Below are 22,073 nucleotides of genomic sequence, written 5' to 3'. Positions count from 1 at the left end.
ATAGTTTTATTGTATATTTTTGTAACATTTGTTGCCTCAGTTTGCCATATTGTGGTACAGAAATGGTTTAAAGGATGATTATACAGTGGTTACGTACTTAATTTGTTCCGGAGGCCCGTTCTTAACCTGAAACTGTTCTTAACCTGAAGCACCACTTTAGCTAATGGGGCCTCCCACTGCTGCTCTGCTGCAACTGCACAATTTCTGTTCTCATCCTGAGGCAAAGTTCTTAACCCAAGGTACTATTTCTGGGTTAGCGGAGTCTGTAACCTGAAGCATATGTAAACTAATTAGTCATTATTCTGCACAATTATTTTAAATTGTTCAGCTGTTTAAAGCATGGCTTTAGAGCAGGATTCGCAAGCTTAAAGTGGAATGAAATCCTGATCTGGGGGCATTCCATTGTTGATTTGATTAACTTCTGGATTTTATCGTATCTTTTAAGAAAAGGTAGCTTCGCCTTCTTTTGGTTCCCAAAAGGAACATTTCTATTCCGTTTGGATAGACCACTAAGCTAGTGTTTGCCAAGGACCAGAAATATCTGGTCAAATTACTTCGGTGTGAGATAGGAAATCCTTGCGGGCAGGTAGACTATTTCTCTGGCAAGTCTCTTGCTATTTTAGCAGGGGTGATAAAAGGTACCCAATTCCAGCGGGGACTTGCTTTGTTGGCATTATAGAGACGCACAACTTCCCAACCATGACACATCCAATTACCTTTGGATAAAGTTTCTTCACTGGGGGTGGGGGTCCTGAGATTCTTTTGCTATGAAATTGCAGTCACTTGAGTTGAATGGAATGACATCAATGGGCTGTTTCTATGGTTTCAGCCAGTCCCTCGCTGGACAGGGATGAAAAGGTGAAACTTAAGCTAGCTGCTCCTAGAGGTCACAGTTCTCCCCCTCCACCCTCCCCTCCTCAAAGCTGTCTCCTAAGCTGGCAAATCAGACTGACAATAATTCTCTTTTGCAGCCAGTGTTAAGTACAAGAAACTTGCACAGTTTCTTAGATTCTCCCTCATAATAAACAGAAGAGTAGATGCAGCAAACTGGCTAGAGAATGCTTTGCTTAGACCTCACCGCAGCTGTGAACTGGCTACAGCTGCGGTCCTTCACACATTCAGGATGGAGACTTAATTTTTGGCTTACTCTGCGCATGGCTTTAGGAACTACTTGTGCCGTTGGGATTCCCAAGTCCCATACGTCCCAGCCAGTGGTCAGGGATGGTGAGTCGTGGTCCATCAAGATCTGGAGGGCCACGGCTTTGCAAACCCTCAAGCAAACCATCACTCTCTTGGAACCTCCTTCCCCGTACCATGCCCACCTGCACATGGTTTTTAAAATCCATCTCACAGGGTTGTTGCAAGGATTGTTGTTGTTGTTTAGTCGTTTAGTCGTGTCCAACTCTTCGTGACCCCATGTACCAGAGCACGCCAGGCACTCCTGTCTTCCACTGCCTCCTGCAGCTTGGTCAAACTCATGCTGGTAGCTTCGAGAACACTGTCCAACCATCTCGTCCTCTGTCATCCCCTTCTCCTTGTGCCCTTCATCTTTCCCAACATCAGGGTCTTTTCCAGGGAGTCTTCTCTTCTCATGAGGTGGCCAAAGTATTGCAGCCTCAGCTTCAGGGTCTGTCCTTCCAGTGAGCACTCAGGGCTGATTTCCTTAAGAATGGATCGGTTTGATCTTCTTGCAGTCCATGGGACTCTCAAGAGTCTCCTCCAGCACCATAATTCAAAAGCATCAATTCTTCTGTGATCAGCCTTCTTTATGGTCCAGCTTTCACTTCCATACATCACTACTGGGAAAACCATGGCTTTAACTATACAGACCTTTGTTGGCAAGGTGATGTCTCTGCTTTTTAAGATGCTGTCTAGGATGCTGTCTAAGATGCTGTTGCAAGGATTTACTGAGCCAAAATATGGAGAGGCAGCTCGAATGCTTGAAACACTCTATTTAAGAACGCTTGGTAATAGATACTATTATTTGTTCATTAACCTGTCATAAAATGTGATGCAAATCAATATTGTTATGCTCTGCGCTAGAAGGAAGGGGGGGGTGGACCTGGGTGTTTGGTTGGGGCAGTTTTCCATATAAGCTTTCATTTTTCAGTATTGAGATTTCACTGCGATTTATCTGGCAGTTGCTTAAACAATGTGCCCCAAACTTCCTTGGCTTTCTCACTGGAGGAGAATTTGAAATAGGTGAATGAAAAGCTGCTCAGTTCCTCCAAGCAGACTTTGAACCAGCAAACAATAGAGGCAGGTTGAATTGGGTAAGGAGGCGAGGATACGCCGGAATTCCTGGCACTGGATTTCTCCAGGCAGTACTGGAGTGTCCACAAAATGAAAAGCAACATGTGCAAAGATGGAACTCTACTGCGTTGTTGTTTTATTGTTTTTTTTTTAAAAAAACAACCCATGCATTTTTGTAGTAGGAATGTGATAGTGTCATGTCAAGTTGTTGACTTTTTTATTTGACTTGCCTGCTATAGTTCACTGACATTTCTAGAGGTGGCTGGAGATGCTTAACGGCTTTGGAGAATTTTGTAGTGAGCAGTGAGTGTTTTCTAGTACACATGAAGAAGAAGAAGAAGAGTTTGGATTTGATATCCCGCCTTTCACTCCCTTTAAGGAGTCTCAAAGCGGCTAACATTCTCCTTTCCCTTCCTGACCCACAACAAACACTCTGTGAGGTGAGTGAGGCTGAGAGACTTCAGAGAAGTGTGACTGGCCCAAGGTCACCCAGCAGCTGCATGTGGAGGAGTTGAGACGCGAACCCGGTTCCCAGATTACGAGACTACCGCTCTTAACCACTACACCACACTGGCTCTCACATATTTTCCCATATCTGGTAGGGCAGTATATAGGTAAAGGTAAAGGGACCCCTGACCATTAGGTCCAGTTGTGGCCGAATCTGGGGTTGCGGTGCTCATCTCGCTTTATTGGCCGAAGGAGCCGGCGTACAGCTTCCGGGTCATGTGGCCAGCATGACTAAGCCACTTCTGGTGAAGTGCTGCTTACCTTCCCGCCGGAGCGGTACCTATTTATCTACTTGCACTTTGACGTGCTTTCGAACTGCTAGGTTGGCAGGAGCAGGGACTGAGCAATGGAAACTCACCCCGTCGTGGGGATTCGAACCGCCAACCTTCTGATCAGCAAGTCCTAGGCTCTGTGGTTTAACCCACAGTGCCACCCGTGTCGGGGCAGTATATAATGTGGCACAAAAAGGAGACTGAGGCCTGGTTGAAGAAGGGCCTTGAAGCAACACCAAGTAGATGGTGTTTCCTGCTATGGCCTCTCTTATTTCTTCTTGTACATTTATTCTCTGCCTTTCCTCCAAAGGGCTCACGGCAAGGGCCACGGTTTCCCCTGATTCTATCCTCCCAAGAAAAACCACATTGTAAAGGTAAGTTAGGCTTACAGTGTGTGTGACTAGCCTAAGGTCACCCAATGAACTAAACTACTGAGTGGAGATTTGAATCTGGATTTCCTGAGTACTAACCTGGCACTGGCCACTACACCACATTGGTCCTGTTTTGCAGAAAAGCGGTGCCTGCCTTGATGCTTGCCTCACCCTCCATACTCAACTCTCTCTTTTTTAAAGTATTCTTTTTGTACTGATTGATCTCTGCTCTTTCTCCCTTGCAACCAAAGCCGGATTTAGGTTTGATGAGGCCCTAAGCTACTGAAGGTAATGGGGCCCTTTATACTTCCAGCTGTCCTTTGCCAACAACAAATTGTCGTTGTTTTTTGTGTTGAATATATGCTATATGGTAATTTATGGACCTAATAGGTATCGAAAGCCATTTGCGCATGTTACCATGCAACCAGTCCATGCAGAATGTAGGCACCCTATATATAGAAATGAGCAAACCAGTGATATTTGAGGGAGCAGGTTAGCAGGCGGGGCCCATGACTTACATCATAGGAGCCTACACAACACAAAACACTGTTGCTGTATGTAGGATTTATTTTATTTGTTTTTCATCTTATATTTTGGAAATGTGCATTCATTTTTTTCCTTTAATTTTTTTGGGGGCCCCCAAGAGTGTGGGGCCCTAAACTATAGCTTGTTTAGCTTATACGTAAATCCGGCACTGCTTGCAACCCCTTTTCCTTGGAACTGTCTGGGGGGGACGGGACCTGCGGGTGCTTCCTCCCTTCATCAAAAAGCTGCTTCATCAAAAAGCTGAGGTGGGGGAGCCCAGATGTTTTACCCGCTGTCTACAACAATTGCAGGGAGTAATGACACCGTGTAAGATAAGGTACTGTAGCAGTCAATCCGATTTTAGCTCCGGCATCTTGTAAGTGAAATGTAAGAGAAGTTAATTAACTTCTGGCAAGTGTCCCTGCACGCTGAGCTGGGAATCCCCATCCAGCAGAATCCAGGCCGGGTTTCTCAGCCCTCCGCCGCGCCGTCGGGGGTGGTTTGTTGTATGTTTGAATGAGAAAAGCAGGTTGTGGCGGCAGCCGAAGCGAGCTGGTGCCGGCGCGGATCTCGGGAAAGTACTGCAGAAACCCTACAAAGCCAAGCCTGATTCTGGGCGGCGGAGTAATAAGAAGAAGAAAAAGCAAAAGTCCCGAAGCTGGGAACCGAGAGGTGAGTGCGAATCCTGCAGAAGACTGAGGGGCTTTGCGAGGGGGCGACCTCCTGGAGCTATAAGCCGTTGGAAGGGGGCTTTGGGGAGGCTAGCCTCGCAGCCACTTTGTCTATTAGGAGGGTGCAACCACATAGGCATGGCTAGGATTTTTGTTTGGGGGGACAGAACCTCAGTTAAATATGTTTTTTATTGATTGGGGGACGCAGCTGCCCCCCTGCCCCCCCTTGGCTACGCCCATGGGTAGGGGGCTAAATCTGCAATGTGAACACTCCCGCCCCACTGGATCCAAGTAGGGTGATCTACGCCGAGTCCCTCTTTGCATTGCTGAAAATGTAAGGTGGTCTCTCTTTTTTTGCCTCAAAATTCACCTGCGCCCCATCGGGGCGAAAAAAGAAGCTCCCCTGAATTCCAGGGAAATACCCTGGCGGATCGTGTCTCCGATCCTTCAACAACAACCCCGGCCGAAGCGCGTTAATTTAAGATGGAACGTAAATTTGCAACTGCCTTTGGCAAGCTGCAACGGCATCTTCAAATAAGCAAGGACACCGCAATCTTAATCCTCCGCTCCTGTGCATGTTTGCTGGAAAGTAAAGTCCCACCGGGACTGTTGGGCTACTTGCGCCACTGCAAGAAAGCGTGCAGAGGATTAACCGGCTACGGTTGGAACCAGTAAAAGCTGATGGATGGGAAGGGGAAGGTGGGGGTAGGAGAATTTTGCCATCCCATCTTCCCGGGTTGCAGCTCACCTCTTGTAAAAAGTCGTTTGGGAGCCAAATGGGAAGAGGGTGTCTTTATTGTCTCCCATCTGGTTTTCCAGATCGTCCCTGGTTCCTGCCAGGAAAAAGGTCATTGCTTGGAGCTGTTCTCACCAAAGGTTTCTCCCCACCAGAAAACCATCACCCTCGTTGGCAGCTCCTTTCTCCTCTCCCTCCCTCTGCGGTTGGGGGTTGGAGAGCTCCCTTTGTTGCATGTTTTGGAGGGAGAGAGAGAGAGATCAGCTTCCAGGCAGCGTGTATTCTCACAAACGCTCGTTGATCTTTGTGATAAATTGTCCTGCATTGACTGTGTTTGATCAGCCTGGTCCAGGATTCTAAGGTTAAAATATGGACCAGAAGCCTTTCAGCTGAATTTAATGTTTTGAGTGAGTGAGAAAGCAGGCTTGGATTTTGTGCCACTTGCACAGCATCATCCTAAGTGACTGGCAAAGTCAACAGCTCTCTGCTTCAGTTTGCAACCTGTAAAATGGGGAGAAAAGTGGCCTGAGATATATTATTAGTATTGTATTTCATCCAGTTTATATACCACTTGATTGTAAACAACAACAGCCACCCATCCTCAAAGCATTTTGCAATTGTTGTGGGCAAGGATAATCAATATTGTAAAGCACTTTGTAAGTTAAAAGAAGTGCTGTAAGTGAGAAGTTATGTCATTCTAGGCTTAGAAGTGAATCCCAGTTTATTTCAATTGGGGATTACTTCCAAGGAAATGAACACTTGAAAGCGCTGTATAAATGTGGGGCTATTGTTGTTGTTGTTGGTAGTAAAACTGTTAGCTACTATTTATTTAAGGCAAATGCAATTTAGAAGGAAAGCCAAAATGTTCACTTTGCACATGTGTAAGTTCCATTAACTTCTGTAGAACTTTAGGGGTGTCTAGGAAAACTTTGCACTGCTCTACTTCCCTACAACTGATATTGCTTCCGTGAAGGTGAAAATAAAGATACATATGTATTCATAACTTGTGCTGTGTTTTTTCAAGTGTATGTATACCAAAATGGGTAAGCGTACATTTTTCCCATGTGGTGTATATTCACTTTTTCTGTATTGGAAACTATTTATCAGCAAAGTAACCCTTTCAGGATGGATTTGGATCCTTACACATCCCCTTTTAAAGCCCTCAGTTACATATTTCATATATTATTTTTTTAAAAAAATATTTCATTTTTTTAAAAAAAAACTTTTTGCATGGCAGTTTTACAGCCCAATTCTGTGATGTGCTTGCTTTGGAAGTAACAATGCAGTTTAATACTTGTCCACTCATAAGTAAGTTCCATGCATTTCAGTGGGTCTTAGTTTCCTGTAAGTGAGTGAATTAATTTACGAGTAAATGTACAGAGTGGGCTGCAGGACCAATAGGCTATTGATTTATTATTATTATTATTATTATTATTTTATTTTTATTTTTATTTTTATTATTATTATTAGAAGGAATGTCCTAGAATTCTTTTCTTTTTGAAAGTCTCTATCTTATCACTGACAGCACTTTAGAGAAGTGGCTGCCTAAATGAGGCCAAACACTTTGGGCGTTTCTGTTTTGATATTGGATGAAGTTATATGTAAACAAAGCCAGCAGTGACCGGTTTGATGATTGATCTCCAAGTGAAGTGGGGAATGTGCTCTTCCTATAGACAGTGGAGAGGTTTTTGAGAAGAAATATGGATGCCCAGTTTCCAAATCTCCCTCTCTTGCAGTGTATGCTCTATGTATTAAACAGATGAGTTGATTTACAGGAAAGTCGGAGCAAAAGGTGAACCCTTTGATGAGTGGTTGATTGTTTTTCCTGTTGGTTTCCTGCGGCACTGCTCTGCGCCTTTAAGGCACTGGTGAGCTGTCACTGCTGACCCAAGAGAGCCATTAAAGGCTCAGGGAACCAGTTGGAAAGCACCATTTCCTTGCCTTTCAAAACAAGAGTCTTGGTCTCTGTGCCTGTTTACCAACAGGATTACATCTGGTGCATGTCAATATGCTTAGGTCTCTTGTGTCAACAGTCTTTGCAATTCTTTGGACTTAGACCAGCTTTTGCCTTTGTTCTTCCATCTTCTTTCAAGCTGCCAACCACTGCAGGTTGGTTTTTTTTTTAAAGTGCTATGATGTTAATCCAGCAATATAACTTTTGTTGGTGACCTCCCCGCTTCCCCCTTTTTCTTGCACCAGTTTCCAAATAAATATCATTGTTTCCTCCAATACAGTTGGTGTGCATTTTGGGGAGTCCCCTGCTTGGTAGCTGATATCCTGGCTCCGTGAAAAAGGACAGGACCAACATCTTTGGGTTGTATGCTAATAAAGGGATGCATTTCTCTTTATGTAATTGATGTGTCCATTATTGCAGTATAAAACAGTTCAGGCTTCTTTTCTTCATGAGCTGGTTCAGACTTAGAATATCTCAGTTGAGACTCCCGTTTCTCTTCCTGTTGGCTTTTTGTAGGCAGGAGTTTACTTAGTCATGCGAGCAAGGAAAATGTGAGAATCATGGAACTATGCTTGGAATCTTGTTAGTTTCTATCCCAGCAACAGATTCAGAGTCTGAAATTCGAGGTGGGGGACGACGACCCCGCTGATTTCAAAGCTGCAATAATTGTCCAGAGTTTTCCAGGTTCAAACTCCCATGCTTCTGTTGCAGCAAAACTATTGCTGGCTTTGCATAGGATATATTGCAGAAGAACACTGAGGTTATTCAGCTGGTTATAAGTGATGCATTACAAGAGCCATCCCCCTATCTTTCTTCCACCTATTTTTGTAGACTGCGGTCATCAACTGGTGGCTCTGCTTCTAGCTGTGCAAGATTTAACAATGCCGACTCAACTTGTGAGGTTGCCTAGGAAATGGAGTAAATGCCTCAGTCCTTTCACCCTGTGAGGCCTATTTTCCAGGATGACTGAAAGCATCAGCACTGGGAGTGTGTGTGAAGGGGGGCATATTGTCTCCTTGGGATAGTGCTGTGTTTAACTGTGGCTACTTCAATGGCAGATAGTCTTTCAAGCATGTAATGATGGAACGGTGCATTTCACGTGAATGAGTTTCTACAAAAAAGCTATAGGATCCAAATAGTTTGAGCAGTATCTAGGGAAGGAGACTCACCCTAGCTACATTTATACAGTCATTAGCTTTGGAGAGTCCTAAATAGTAGGTTCTAGCATACACCCGTACCCCAAAAATCTGGTACACTTCCTCTCCAAAATATGGAGCATGGCAGGGTCACATGATGGGGATGTAACTGTGTGTGTGTGGCCAGCAAATACAGCCCTCTTCATGCAATGGTAATCATGCATGGGCATATACCTGAAGGAGCGTCTCCACCCCCATCATCCAGCCCGGACACTGAAGTCCAGCTCCGAGGGCCTTCTGGCGGTTCCCTCACTGCAAGAAGTGAGGATATAGGAAACCAGGCAGAGGGCCTCCTTGGTAGTGGTGCCTGCCCTGTGGAACGCCCTTCCACCAGATCTCAAGGAAATAAACAACTACAGTGGTACCTCAGGTTACAGACGCTTCAGGTTACAGACTCTTCAGGTTACAGACTCTGCTAACCCAGAAATAGTACCTCGGGTTAAGAACTTTGCTTCAGGATGAGAACAGAAATTGTGTGGCGGCGGTGGCAGTGGGAGGCCCTGTTAGCTAAAGAGGTACCTTAGGTTAAGAACAGTTTCAGGTTAAGAATGGACCTCCAGAATGAATTAAGTTCTTAACCAGAGGTACCATTTACTTTCAGAAGACATCTGAAGGCAGCCCTGTTTAGGGAAGTTTTTAGTGTTTGATGTTTTATTGTGTTTTTAATATTCTATTGGGAGCTGCCCAGAGTGGCTGGGGAAACCCAATCAGATGGCTGGGGTGTAAATAATAATAATAATAATAATAATAATAATAATAATAATTATTATTATTATTATTATTATTATTATTATTTTATTATAACATGGATAGGGTTCTTGTCTTTGGCAAGTTTTCAGGTTCCTGCCTTCCATCCAGTGTAACATGAAAAGTATTCTTGGGTCTTGGGCTAGGAATGGATGGCTGTCCTCACATTCAGTCTGAAAGAGGCTTAGGCTTGTCTGACTATTCCAGGAGTCGCCAACTGGGTACCAGGGGCTCCATGGCTGTTGTTAATTAATTTTATATACCGCCCTTCATCAGGGTGGTTCACAGAATAAAACACAAGTAAATAATTGTGTTCATGACTCTTCTCTACCCCACCCCTATTTAATCCATAACAGTCCTGTGAAATAGATGGAGGATTAGCAGCTGACCCAAAGTGAGAATCGCTCGGCTGAGCAGAGATTTGAAATTTGGTCTCTCCAGTCTTAGTCCAGCATACTAGATGCTTTACCACCCTGGCTCTTACAAAATGAAGAGTCGGAGAAGATATTTTGCTAGTACAGTGGTACCTTGGGTTAAGAACTTAATTCGTTCCAGAGGTCCGTTCTTAACCTGAAACTGTTCTTAACCTGAAGCACCACTTTAGCTAATGGGGCCTCCTGCTGCCGCTGCGCCGCCGGAGCACAATTTCTGTTTTCATCCTGAAGCAAAGTTCTTAACCCGAGGTACTATTTCTGGGTTAGCAGAGTCTGTAACCTGAAGCGTATGTAACCTGAAGCGTATGTAACCCGAGGTACCATTGTATATGGCAAACTGACTTGAGATCAGCTTGCACCATACATATGAAATGGGTACATTTCATTGTTAACATTTTAAAGTATAGCAAAGAAAAGACTAGCATGCTTTCACAAGTGAGAACTGCTGTCAAGCCTCATTCACGCGTAACTCTGAACCAAATCGTGGCTTAGTATGAAAGAGCCTTGACTACAACTCATGGTTTGTTTCAAGAACATGCAAAGCCAAACTAGAGCTTAGCTTAGCTCAGCGCAGCAGTGGAATGACTGCTGGTGGCCATAATCTCCTTTCTGAGAGTGTGCTTGTTCATACTAAACTCTGGTTTGGCTTTGTGTTATGTGTGAACCAGGCCGTTGTCTGGCTGATGCCACTTTTTTAATATGGTTGATGTGGAATAAAAAAGGAGAGCGTGAATGACTGTATGCTTTAGTAGGTCATTTCATTCAATTTACAAGATGTGGGAAGTGCAAAAACTGATCCTGTGGAAATAAACCTTTTAGGTGAATTGACACACCTTTTGGCAACACACACACACACACACACACACACACACACTGGGGGGAGGAGGTTGAGTAGGAGATAATTCTGTATAGATTGAAATGTAAATTGATGCTGCTCTGAGTGTCAATGAAGATTAATGACCTCTTCACATGTCAGTGAGCAATGGCTAGTCCTGCAGAGCACCATCTGTACAGCAAGGACAGAAGCGCATGAAAGCACCACTGATTAGTTTGTGGATTTTGGCTTAAGCCCTGGGTCACATATTGAATGCATAGCTTGGCCACATGACCTTCCTATGGAAATATGTTAACACTTCATGGGCAGACTGTTATAGAAAAAAACCCATGAGTGCTGTTTTAGTGGTTCACTCAATTCCCTACTCCTTCTTGATGTCCTTTAACCAGAGATTATGGTGGGACTTTCTGCATGTGAAGTTCGTGCTCAGTGAATGAGTTTTATTTATTTATTTTGGACAGGCTTATGCCTCTCTTTAGAGTAACAAAAAGGGGGACAGGGAAGAATTGAACATAGGGTGAGTGGCTTGTAACTAAATAGCGAATAATTCTAATGACTAATCACAAAACTCAGCAGGATCGATAGCCTGAACTCTGCTCACACCAGATGACTACAAAGTCAGGGCAAGTGAAACAGTACTTGCCATCCTTTGAAATGAAAGAAAAGCTGGCACCAGCAAGAATCGATGGGAGGCATGCCACAAATAAGGCCGTAAGAGGAACTTTGTTGGATCAGGCCAAAGCCCTATGTCTAGTCCATCTCTAACATATAGCTAGCCCCTTCCAAGGCCTGATAGTCCCCTACTTAGGAGTATATTGCCTAGTTTTGCAGAGTGACCCCAACCATGTCTACTCAGCCCTATTGCACTTTTAAAGGTAAAGACAAAGGGACCGCTGACCATTAGGTCCAGTCGTGGACAACTCTAGGGTTGCGGCGCTCATCTCGCTTTATTGGCCGAGGGAGCCTCCGGGTCATGTGGTCAGCATGACTAAGCCGCTTCTGGTGAACCAGAGCAGCACACGGAAACGCTGTTTACCTTCCCACCGGAGCGGTACCTATTTATCTACTTGCACTTTGACGTGCTTTCAAACTGCTAGGTTGGCAGGAGCAGGGACTGAGCAATGGGAGTTCACCCCTGTTGCAGGGATTCGAACCGCCGACCTTCTGATTGGCAAGCCCTAGGCTCTGTGGGGTTAGCTTTGCAGCCTTGGCCTCCAGAGGCAGCAGGAGGCAAGGCACCTGTTCCCTCCATGTCCCTGTTGCCTACCCACCCCACACCTGTGTGAGCAGGTATGGCACACAACAGATCAAAAGGCAGACAGGTGGCAATGCCTGCAAGGACACAGCTCTGCTTACATCTCCTGCTGAATCAGGGAGGTGTCTTTGCTGTCAGGTGGCAGGTCCAGATCTCTAGAGACTTGGTGGAAAAACACACATTAAAGACCCCTTATAAGAAAAGACAACAGCTAAGCACCTGGAGCCTACAGTTTTTTTTAAAAAAATAATCCCTAAACTGCTCGGGTCTAAGATATCCAAATAACTGTTTTTTCCCCAATCAGCCTCCCCACTTCTCATTTCTCTATCATGGTTGGCCAAGACTAGAGACAGGGCCCTTTCAGTAGTGGCACCAAAATTATGGGACTCCATCCCACGAACCTTGGAGGGCCCCTCTCTGCTTGTGTTCTGCCAGCTTTAAAGACACAGTACCAAAAGAAGATTCTGCTGGATCAGGCAAATGGTCCATCTAGTCCAGGATCCTGTTCTCACAGTGGCCAACCGGCAAGCAGGAGACCACATAACACTGGTCTTGAAAGACCTACATTGGCTCCCAGTACATTTCTGGGCACAATTCAAAGTGTTGGTGTTTACCTTTAAAGCCCTAAGTGGCCTCGGCCCAGTATACCTGAAGGAGCGTCTCCACCCCCCATCGTTCTGCCTGGACGCTGAGGTCCAATGCCAAGGGCCTTCTGGCGGTTCCCTCACTGCAAGAAGCAAAGCTACAGGGAACCAGGCAGAGGGCCTTCTCGGTAGTGGCGCCCGCCCTGTGGAATGCCCTCCCACCAGATGTCAAAGAGATAAACAACTACCTGACATTTAGAAGACATCTGAAGGCAGCCCTGTTCAGGGAAGTTTTCAATGTGTGATATTTTAATGTATTTTTAATCTTTGTTGGAAGCTGCCCAGAGTGGCTGGGGAGACCCAGCCAGATGGGTGGGGTACAAATAATAAATTATTATTATTATTATTTATTCCAGCTGTGGAGGCCAAGCATAGCCATCATTCTAAAAGTAAAATAAGATCAGGATGGCTTTTTGCCTCAGCAACGTTTTCTCTGAAGACTGCTATTTATCTGCTGGGCTTATCTTTGTTGCATCACGTTTGACCATACTGTTAGATCATGGTGCTAAGCTGGGAACTGCTGCTCACCTTGAACAATACATATGGTTTAGAGCAGGCGGGAAAGTGTAACAGAGTTCCACAGAAGAAAAGATAAGAAAATATATATCGCTAGCAGCTGATACGAGTTGTGGTTCACAGCATCTGGAAGGCACCAGATTGGGGAAGGCTAGTCTATACTGGCTGGCAGCAGCTGTCCAGGGTTTTGGGCAAAGGTTTTCCCCAGTCCTACCTAGAGATGCCCAGGATTGAACCTGAGACCTTTATGTGTGAAAACAGTTGCTCTACTGCTGAGCTACGGCCCTCCCCACCAAAGGGGGAACCAGAGAGCACTACACTTAACAAAACTGTGAGAGTCCGTTACTGTGCCCTATGCATGATTTGAAAATAGCAGACAGAGCGATTTGTCTGAAATCACTCATGTCAATTAAAAGTGAGGTCCAGCGCTGAGGGCCTTCTTGTGGTTTCCTCACTGCGAGAAGTGAGGTTACAGAGAATCAGGCAGAGGGCCTTCTTGGTAGTGGCATCTGCCCTGTGGAACGCCCTCCCTTCAGATATCAAGGAAATAAACAACTACCTGACTTTTAGAAAACATCTGAAGGCAGCCCTGCTTAGGGAAGTTTTTAATGTTTGATGTTATAGCATGTTTTTAATATTCTGTTGGGAGCAATCCGGAGTGGCTGGGGAAACCCAGCCAGATAGGCAGGGTATAAGTAATAATAATAATTATCATTATCATTATTATTTCCACCATGCATGGCACCTGATAAGAGAGTATTTGCTAAATCATTGCAGAAGACAACCCTTTCTCTGTACTTTGCAGATTAGCAGAAAGTTTAAAGGAATATCTAATCATAATTCTGTGTTATCTGCCACTTGCCTCTGGGGACGTATTCTGATGGCTGGTGATTAGTTTGTGACATAATGACTGTGATTTAGCATTGGGTTTTCTGAGACTGCCTTCCTTACAGGGGGGCCCAGACAGTTACTGGGGAGATGCAAGCTTCTTCTGGCACATCCTGGCAGAGCCAGGTCGTACAATAGAGTCAGCTGCATGCCCTTCCCATTCAGCTGATAACCAGAGGATGTCTTTGCCTCCCTGGGGTCCATGTCCCTCCTTTGGGGAGCCTTAAAGTGTGGCTTCCCTTTTCCTTTGTATTGCTTGCCTCTGGGGCAAAGACACCAGTCAACGCTGCCAGGCAGGCCATCTGTCTTCTCCTCGTTACATTAGGTGAGGGTTTTAAGTAACCTTAATGGGGGAAGGAAATAGAGGCAGACTGCTTGACAGCCCCATCTCTAGAGAGGACCTATCGAGATCAAGATCACGTGGTGACTTGGCCTGCATACACACCATACTTTTAAAGCACACGGTTTCACCTAAAGAATAATGGGAACTGTAGCTTACTCCTTAAAAGGTAAAGGTACCCCTGCCCGTACGGGCCAGTCGTGTCCGACTCTAGGGTTGTGCGCCCATCTCACTTAAGAGGCCGGGGGCCAGCGCTGTCCGGAGACACTTCCGGGTCACGTGGCCAGCGTGATGAAGCTGCTCTGGCGAACCGGCACCAGAGCAGCACACGGAAACGCCCTTTACCTTCCCGCTATAAAGCGGTACCTATTTATCTACTTGCACTTAGGGGTGCTTTCGAACTGCTAGGTGGGCAGGAGCTGGGACTGAAAGACGGGAGCTCACCCCGCCGCGGGGATTCGAACCGCCGACCATGCGATCGGCAAGTCCTAGGCACTGAGGTTTTACCCACAGCACCACCCGTGTTCCCACCCGCATCACCCGTGTTACTCCTTACAGAACAATAATTCCCGACACCTTTGAGAACCCTGGGAGCTGTCGTTTGTTAATGGTGTTGGGGACTGTAGCTCTGTGAGGGGTAAGCTATAGTTCTCAGGATTCTTTGTCAGCCATGTGCTTCAAATGTTTGGTATGTCCAGTGCAGTGCACACACAGCAGAATGACCTGGTAAAACCCTAAGGTGCTAGAATGGACTGTGGGAGAATGCCATGTTTGAAATCTCTTTATTTGAAAAAGGAAAGTGGCAGCTCCCCCCCCCCCCAGCCCTATTGCATGGTGGCGCTGTGGGTTAAACCACAGAGCCTAGGACTTGCTGATCAGAAGGTCAGCAGTTCAAATCCCTGCAACGGGGTGAGCTCCCGTTGCTTGGTTCCTGCCCCTGCCAACCTAGCAGTTCGAAAGCACGTCAAAGTACAAGTAGATAAATAGGTAACGCTCCAGCGGGAAGGTAAATGGCGTTTCTGTGTGCTGCTCTGGTTCGCCAGAAGCGGCTTAGCCATGCTGGCCACATGACCCGGAAGCTGTACGCCGGCTCCCTCGGCCAATAAAGCGAGATGAGCGCTGCAACTCCAGAGTTGGTCATGACTGGACCTAATGGTCAGGGGTCCCTTTACCTTTACTGTTAGGCAGAGTGAGGCACCTGCCTTAAGTGGCAGATTCTGGCTAGCAAGGAATGGTGGCAGGTAAGTGTGGGAACACAGAACTTTATAGGGCCTGCAGCTTGCCCTGTGGTCCCTCATTTGGTCTGTGGTGTTCAGGTGCTGAGGAAGATGCTGTCCCATCACTCTGGTTGTAGCGCAGCCGGTTTCAGTATGGGGAATGGGGAGGCTGGCCTGGTCAGTGGCAAAGGTCTTCACTGCTTTCCGCTGTGCATGCTTTCTGCTTGTATTTCTCCTGCACACATGGAGCACATCTATGTGGCCTTAACCAGTTCACTCTTAATGTATATGAGGAGCCGTAAGTCACTCCTGCATCTCTGTGTGTCTCTCCCCCATGATACATTCACTCATGATCCATTCCCTCCTTTGTATTAACTCACTTCATGAAGTTGGAACCTATACGGTAGCTTTGTCCAAGATGCAGCAGTGACCTGGAAGTAATAGAGTAACCTCCTTGTTGATCTCTCTTTCTCTTTCTCTTTCTCTTCTCTACTCTTCAAAAGAGTTTGCAAAACCTTGTTTTGCTCTGTGAATTTTCTTTCAATTGTTGTGGCTATATTGTTGTGTGTTTGTTTTGTAGCAAGATTTAGACTACCTAAAAAAAAAAAATTACTTTATACTTTTATGGTAACTTTGAGGAACCTTGTAGTTCTCCAGATATTATTAGACTACAGCTGTCATCGTCCCCAAATGTTGGCCTTACTGGCTGGGGCTTGCAGCACTGCTCTTTGGTTCATTTGCGGCTATTTCTGGGACACTTTGCAAAATATAGGCCAAGAAAAGGAGCTACTCTAATTGGAAAGTGTTCCTTGTCTTTGTGTGCCTGCTGTTTCAGTTGGTTTGTACAGACTTGGGCTCTGGCAGTGGGAAAAGAGAGTGTTAAATAGCCATCTGTGTCGATCAATAGGATTCCCTGCTGATCAGGCAATATATTTGACTGATAGAATTGAAACAAAAGATGGGGGGTGGGGTGGGAGGCATTGAAGGAAGAGGAGATTAGTTATCTCCTCACCCAGTGAGCCTCTCATTTTAACGCATTTAAGCTCTTTGAACCTTAGCAAAAAGATGAGGTGAGGATTATGACTCTGTTTTCAAACTTGTTGACAATTCTTCTACCCGGTCTGAGCTACAGTACAGTGGTACCTCGGGTTACATTCGCTTCAAGTTACAGACTCCGCTAACCCAGAAATAGTGCTTCAGGTTAAGAACTTTGCCTCAGGATGAGAACAGAAATCGTGCTCTGGCGGCGCAACGGCAGCAGAAGGCCCCATTAGCTAAAGTGGTGCTTAAGGTTAAGAACGGACCTCCAGAACGAATTAAGTTCTTAACCCGAGGTACCACTGTATTTTTCAGGTTGCATGCGGCAGCCAAGGAAGCATTCCTAGGACTGTTCGTTCCTTGAAACAGTTCAGCAGGCTAATGAGCCAATTCCCCCTCAGCTGGTCCACCATGTACCTTCTACATAAAACATAAGGGACGCGGGTGACTCTGTGGTCTAAACCAGTGCTTTCCAATTTTTTTGCGACCATGGCCCCCTTCTGACCTTGTTTCCTTCCTGTTCCCCCCCAGGCGTAGCCCAGGGGGGGCAGGGCAGGGGCCAGCTGCCCCCATAAGTAAAAATCAATACAATTTGTTAGGTTCTGCCCCCTAACAAAAGCCTGCCCTCCCCAACAAAAATCCTAGCTACACCCATCTTTCCCCGGACTACCGGTAGAAAGGTAGCTATTTAAATGTTGTTTGTAAATAGAACATGGTTTATTTATATTTTTTAATAATTTATACAAAATACAATGACATAAAATGATAGGAACATAATGAAAGATGGTTGAAGCAGAAAAACATACAACCATGAAGCTGGAAGGGACCCCAAAGGCCGTCTTTCTAGTGCAGGGGTCAGCAAACCTTTTCAGCAGGGGGCCGGTCCACTGTCCCTCAGACCTTGTGGGGGGCCGGACTGTAGGGATATTGTGGAGTGGGGAGTGGGGTCCGGAAGGAGCACACTTCCCCACCAGCAGGCAGTCACGTCTGCCTGCATGCGTGACCTTGGGGTGCAGGGAACCCCCCCCAGACAAGCCACAGCTGTCTGTACATCGTTCCACCTATGTCTGACCTTTTGCGGTCTCAGCAGTCAGTGGTGTCCTGTCTGTAACCTTTAGTCCCTGAGACCTTTTGTCTCCTTCGTCATAAACTGTGCAAGGGGAAAATGACGCTGTGGAAACAGGTGCCAAAATAGCTTTGTACCACCCCACGATCTCGCTATGGAAGATGTGTAAAGGTCACAGCCCAAAATGTATCTGCCTGGCTTGCATATTTGTCTCAATAAAAGGAGGCTCCACAGGAATGGCAGTAGCTTGCTTCAGCCCACCTGTGCGCAGCTCACATGATGATCAACACCTGTCTTGGGCCTTCACTTCACCGGACTATATTTTTTTAAAAAAAGAAGAAAGAATGAATTCCTATGGCCCACAAATAACCCAGAGATGCATTTTAAATAAAAGCACACATTCTACTCATGTAAAAATACACTGATTCCCGGAATGTCTGTGGGCTGAATTGAGAAGGTGATTGGGCCAGATCCGGCCCCCAGGCCTTAGTTTACCTACCCATGTTCTAGTGCAGGGGTCGGCAAGGCCTACCAGGCATGGGCCAGATCACTCCCACGGAGATCCTCTGTGGGCTGGACCAGTGCAGCGCGATGCTGGAAATTGCATCTGCGCATGTCTGTGGTGCCGGAAATCGCTTCTGCGCATGCCTAGACACCAAAATACGCACCTGCGCAGAAGTGATTTTCGGCATCTGGGCATGCGCAGAAGTGCTTTCCAGAGCCGATTGGCCGCAAGTTGGGGACCCCTGTTCTAGTGCAACCCCCTGCAATATAGGAAACTCAACTGAAGCATCTATGACAGATGGCCATCCAGCCTCTGCTTAGAAACCTGCAAGGAAGGAGAGTCCAGAACCATCCAAGGGAGATCCATGTTCTATGTATTATAAAAAGTAAACAACACTTATTTGACACAGAGGGAGAAACCTACAAATACAGTCCAAAAGGTGCACAGGGAGTTCTGTAAATACAGGAGAATTTTAAAAACCAAGTAGTCCTCACTGACCTGGTGCAAAAAGATATTGTCATCCGGAGGAGCCCTGGCTGCCTAGATATCCCCCTTCTCCTTCCCCATGTGCTGTTCTGGGGGTTCTTCCAGCTCCTCACGAACCACTATTGGGGGTGTTGAGGGATGCAGGGGGAGGGAAGGAGGGAAAAGCCCCATTGCACAAGCAGAAGCCCTTATGTAGGGCTTGCTCTGATGGAGGTTGTCAGGCAAACCTTTCCCAGTAGTTTCTTAGCGTAGTTTCTTTTTGTCAGATTGGCCTCAGAAAGATTATAGGGGGGGGGGGGAAGGTATTTATTTAAAAGAAGCTGAGACCTAGGTGTTGAGGTCTGGAGTCTGTGCCCAACATGATTTTAGATCCTTATTAGTAAACAGGATCTCAGGCATGGACACTTCATCAAGCCTTGGGTCTGAAGTCCAGTGGTGAGTTAAAAGATGTTCCTGGGGTGTGCAGAGAGCTTATACAGACATAGGGTCCACAGAGTTGACATATACACAGCAAGGTCAAAAACCTGGTCTTAAATCAGTTTGTTGGGGATCCAAAAGTGTGTCTAGGTGACTTGGCAAGATGACCAGGGAGATGGGGTCAAAATGAGGGGATGGAGTAGATGGGTTAAAATCCAGGTATGTGTGTGTGCTTGGCCATAGGGGAGAAGAACTGTGGATGGTGGCTTCCTGGTGAGTCCGGCTGTCTTGTCCACAGACTTTATTGTTCTGTGGGGTTTGCATCTTCATTTCTATGGAATTCCTGGTTTGTTGAAGATGCTCGTCTCCAGACCAAGGGCTTTTTGATACAAAACCTGTATCTGGTGACCTTTTGCTTACAAATCATTCTGCCTTATTGCCAATGGCTTTCTGGTGAATCAAATGAAGTGTCTGGATCTTTACTGGCAAGAAGGTCAATGGGTCAAAACAAAAGGATCTTTTCCCAGGGTCTTTTGGCTTAGGTAAATCCATCTTTGGTTCACTCTTAAACACAAGATGGAGACTAGCAGCTAAAGCCTCCTAACTGGCCACAGGTTTCCCACCCCTTGCCTAAGTGGTCTTCTTAAATATTTCTCAGAAAACAATCCCTCTCTCTTCCTATACTGTGATTCTTTGTGTGTTTCCCCCAACGGCAGGGTCACTGGCATTCTGTTACAGACATCTTATCCCATCTATTGGATGGCAAAAACTAATTAGACTAGTTCAGATTCTTTCAGCATTTAATCACAGGGTTCTATGGAGACACTAGGGGACGCAGGTGGCACTGTGGGTTAAAGCCTCAGCGCCTAGGACTTGCCGATCGAAAGGTCGGCGGTTCGAATACCTGCGGTGGGGTGCGCTCCCGCTGCTCGGTCCCAGCGCCTGCCAACCTAGCAGTTCGAAAGCACCTCCGGGTGCAAGTAGATAAATAGGGACCGCTTACCAGCGAGAAGGTAAACGGCGTTTCCGTGTGCGGCTCTGGCTTGCCAGAGCAGCGATGTCACGCTGGCCACGTGACCCGTAAGTGTCTCCGGACAGCGCTGGCCCCTGGCCTCTTAAGTGAGATGGGCGCACAACCCCAGAGTCTGTCAAGACTGGCCCGTACGGGCAGGGGTACCTTTACCTTATGGAGACAAAAAAAAAAAAAATCCTTCCAGTAGCACCTTAAAGACCAACTAAGTAAGAACTGACTTAGTTGGTCTTTAAGGTGCTACTGGAAGGAATTTTTTTTGTTTTGACTATGGCAGACCAACACGGCTACCTATCTGTAACTGGACTTATGGAGACACTGAGTTATTATAGTTGGTGTAAATCTGGTTGATTTCATCTTGATTCTTTGACCAGAAGGCTCTTGTTTTTGCTGTTGTGGATGTTTTGTTGTTGTAATTTGATGACAACAAATTGTACCTTCCCTCTCTCATCGTTTTCAGGCTTGTCTAGAAGATTCTTTTGATGTCTGTACCCCCAGGAAGGCTGCAAGAAGCATCCCTTAATCTTCTAGCCCAGCTTAACACGCACACATTACTTAATTGTTCCTAGATAACTTCCTTTTCCTTTGGAACAGGACAAGGCTTCCAGGGAGAGCGTGATGTGACTGGCAGTAATATTGCCTAAATTAAATGTGCCTCCTGCCTCTTTCTTGGACGTAAGAACAGAATGATAGTTGGTTTGAGGGTACTTGACTAATATTTGGTGTACTCGTACAGTCCATCTTATAATGGGTCTTGAGGGCATCTGCAGGGTTTTTTGTTTGTTTGTATGTTTATGTGGAGGGATGCAGGTGGTGCTGTGGGTTAAACCACAGAGCCTAGGACTTGCCGATCAGAAGGTCAGCGGTTCAAATCCCTGTGACGGGGTGAGCTCCCGTTGCTCGGTCCCTGCTCCTGCCAACCTAGCAGTTCGAAAGCACATCAAAGTGCAAGTAGATAAATAGGTACTGCTCCGGCGGGAAGGTAAACAGCATTTCTGTTGTGCTGCTCTGGTTTGCCAGAAGTGGCTTAGTCATGCTGGCCACATGACCCAGAAGCTGTACGCCGGCTCCCTCAGCCAATAAAGCGAGATGAGAGCCACAACCCCAGAGTCGGTCATGACTGGACCTAATGGTCAGGGGTCCCTTTACCTTTATGTTTATGTGGAGGCAATGTATGTATGGTTACCAACAAACAAATAAACAGACAAACAAACAGAAAATAACTAGCATCAGAGAACAGGTTTCCAATTCTGGCAGATTTGCTGGGTGAGTAATGGTGAGCTGTTTTACTAGACCCGTCTTGAGAAGCTGGGTCCATCTCTGTGTTGTTTCTCAGTGGGCTGCTGGCTGTAGGTAGACCTGGAATCCAAGCAACAACTTTCCACTCCCTGCTAAAACACCCAGTTCTTTCCCTGATTCCCTTCATCCTTTGAACTAAAAAAAAGAAAGAGTCTGTATCTGTTTCCTTCCTTTCATTGTGACCATACTTGCTACAATTTATCAGTGAAAGCTAGGGTTTTTAGTTACTTATGCAAGAGGCTCATCAAGTTGATGTCGATGATGACTTGTTTCCCCCAAATGGCTTTGGATGCCTTTTGTTTGCAACTCCTGTCCTAGGGAAGAGCTGCAGGATGGCATGGTTTGCATGCAAAAAAAGTCCCGGGTTCAAGCCAGATCAGGCTGAGAAAGACCTTAAACCCAAGAGAGCTGCTGCCAGTCATAGCTGGAGTAGATGGCATTCAGCTAGACGGACTAACGGTTTGTCTATTATGAAGTGGCAGTTACTTCAATTTCCCCTCTATTCACATATTTGAAAGCTTGGCCTTAAAAATACCTCCCTTTGCAGGCCCTGCATTGAGCAAACTGGATTTTGCAAGGCATCATTTGTAGGATTAAAGAAAAGAGTTCTCAAAAATGAATTGAATGAGATTATGGGAACAAAGGAAGCCTTGTGGAGAGAAATCCAATGGTCAACTTCTTAATGAGTTATATGTTAGTCTCTGAAAATAATAGCGGCAATTGTTTGCATTGTTTGGGGTCCTGGCTCCAAACAATGGACAAAACCATAGAAGCTGATGGAGGGTAATTGTTTTTGTTTTTTTTAATAGAGGTGGTTTCCTCCCCGTTTGGTACCAGTATCTTTAGCTTCACATAGATATTTCACTGCATT

General features: G+C 45.9%; 1 protein-coding gene across 12 annotated transcripts in view; it reads left to right on the top strand.

Annotated features, from left to right (window-relative positions):
• The first annotated feature begins 4,182 nt into the window (after positions 1 to 4,182).
• Positions 4,183 to 22,073, top strand: part of PLCH1 (phospholipase C eta 1) — a 150,413-nt gene continuing 132,522 nt past the window's right edge. For 6 of the 12 annotated variants that reach the window (XM_083739061.1, XM_083739074.1, XM_083739059.1 and 3 more), the window contains exon 1: positions 4,186 to 4,600. The gene's annotated coding sequence lies outside the window, so the exon portion shown is untranslated. Of the gene's footprint in view, positions 4,601 to 22,073 lie in introns of all 12 variants that reach the window. The other 6 variants (XM_083739058.1, XM_083739080.1, XM_083739068.1 and 3 more) reach the window with 3 other exon arrangements.

Source organism: Podarcis gaigeae (genome assembly GCF_964106915.1).
Source record: "Podarcis gaigeae genome assembly, chromosome: 5".
NCBI classification, from domain to species: Eukaryota; Metazoa; Chordata; class Lepidosauria; order Squamata; family Lacertidae; genus Podarcis; species Podarcis gaigeae.
Note: the sequence above shows the minus strand (reverse complement) of the source record. Positions and strands in the feature narration are given on the sequence as shown.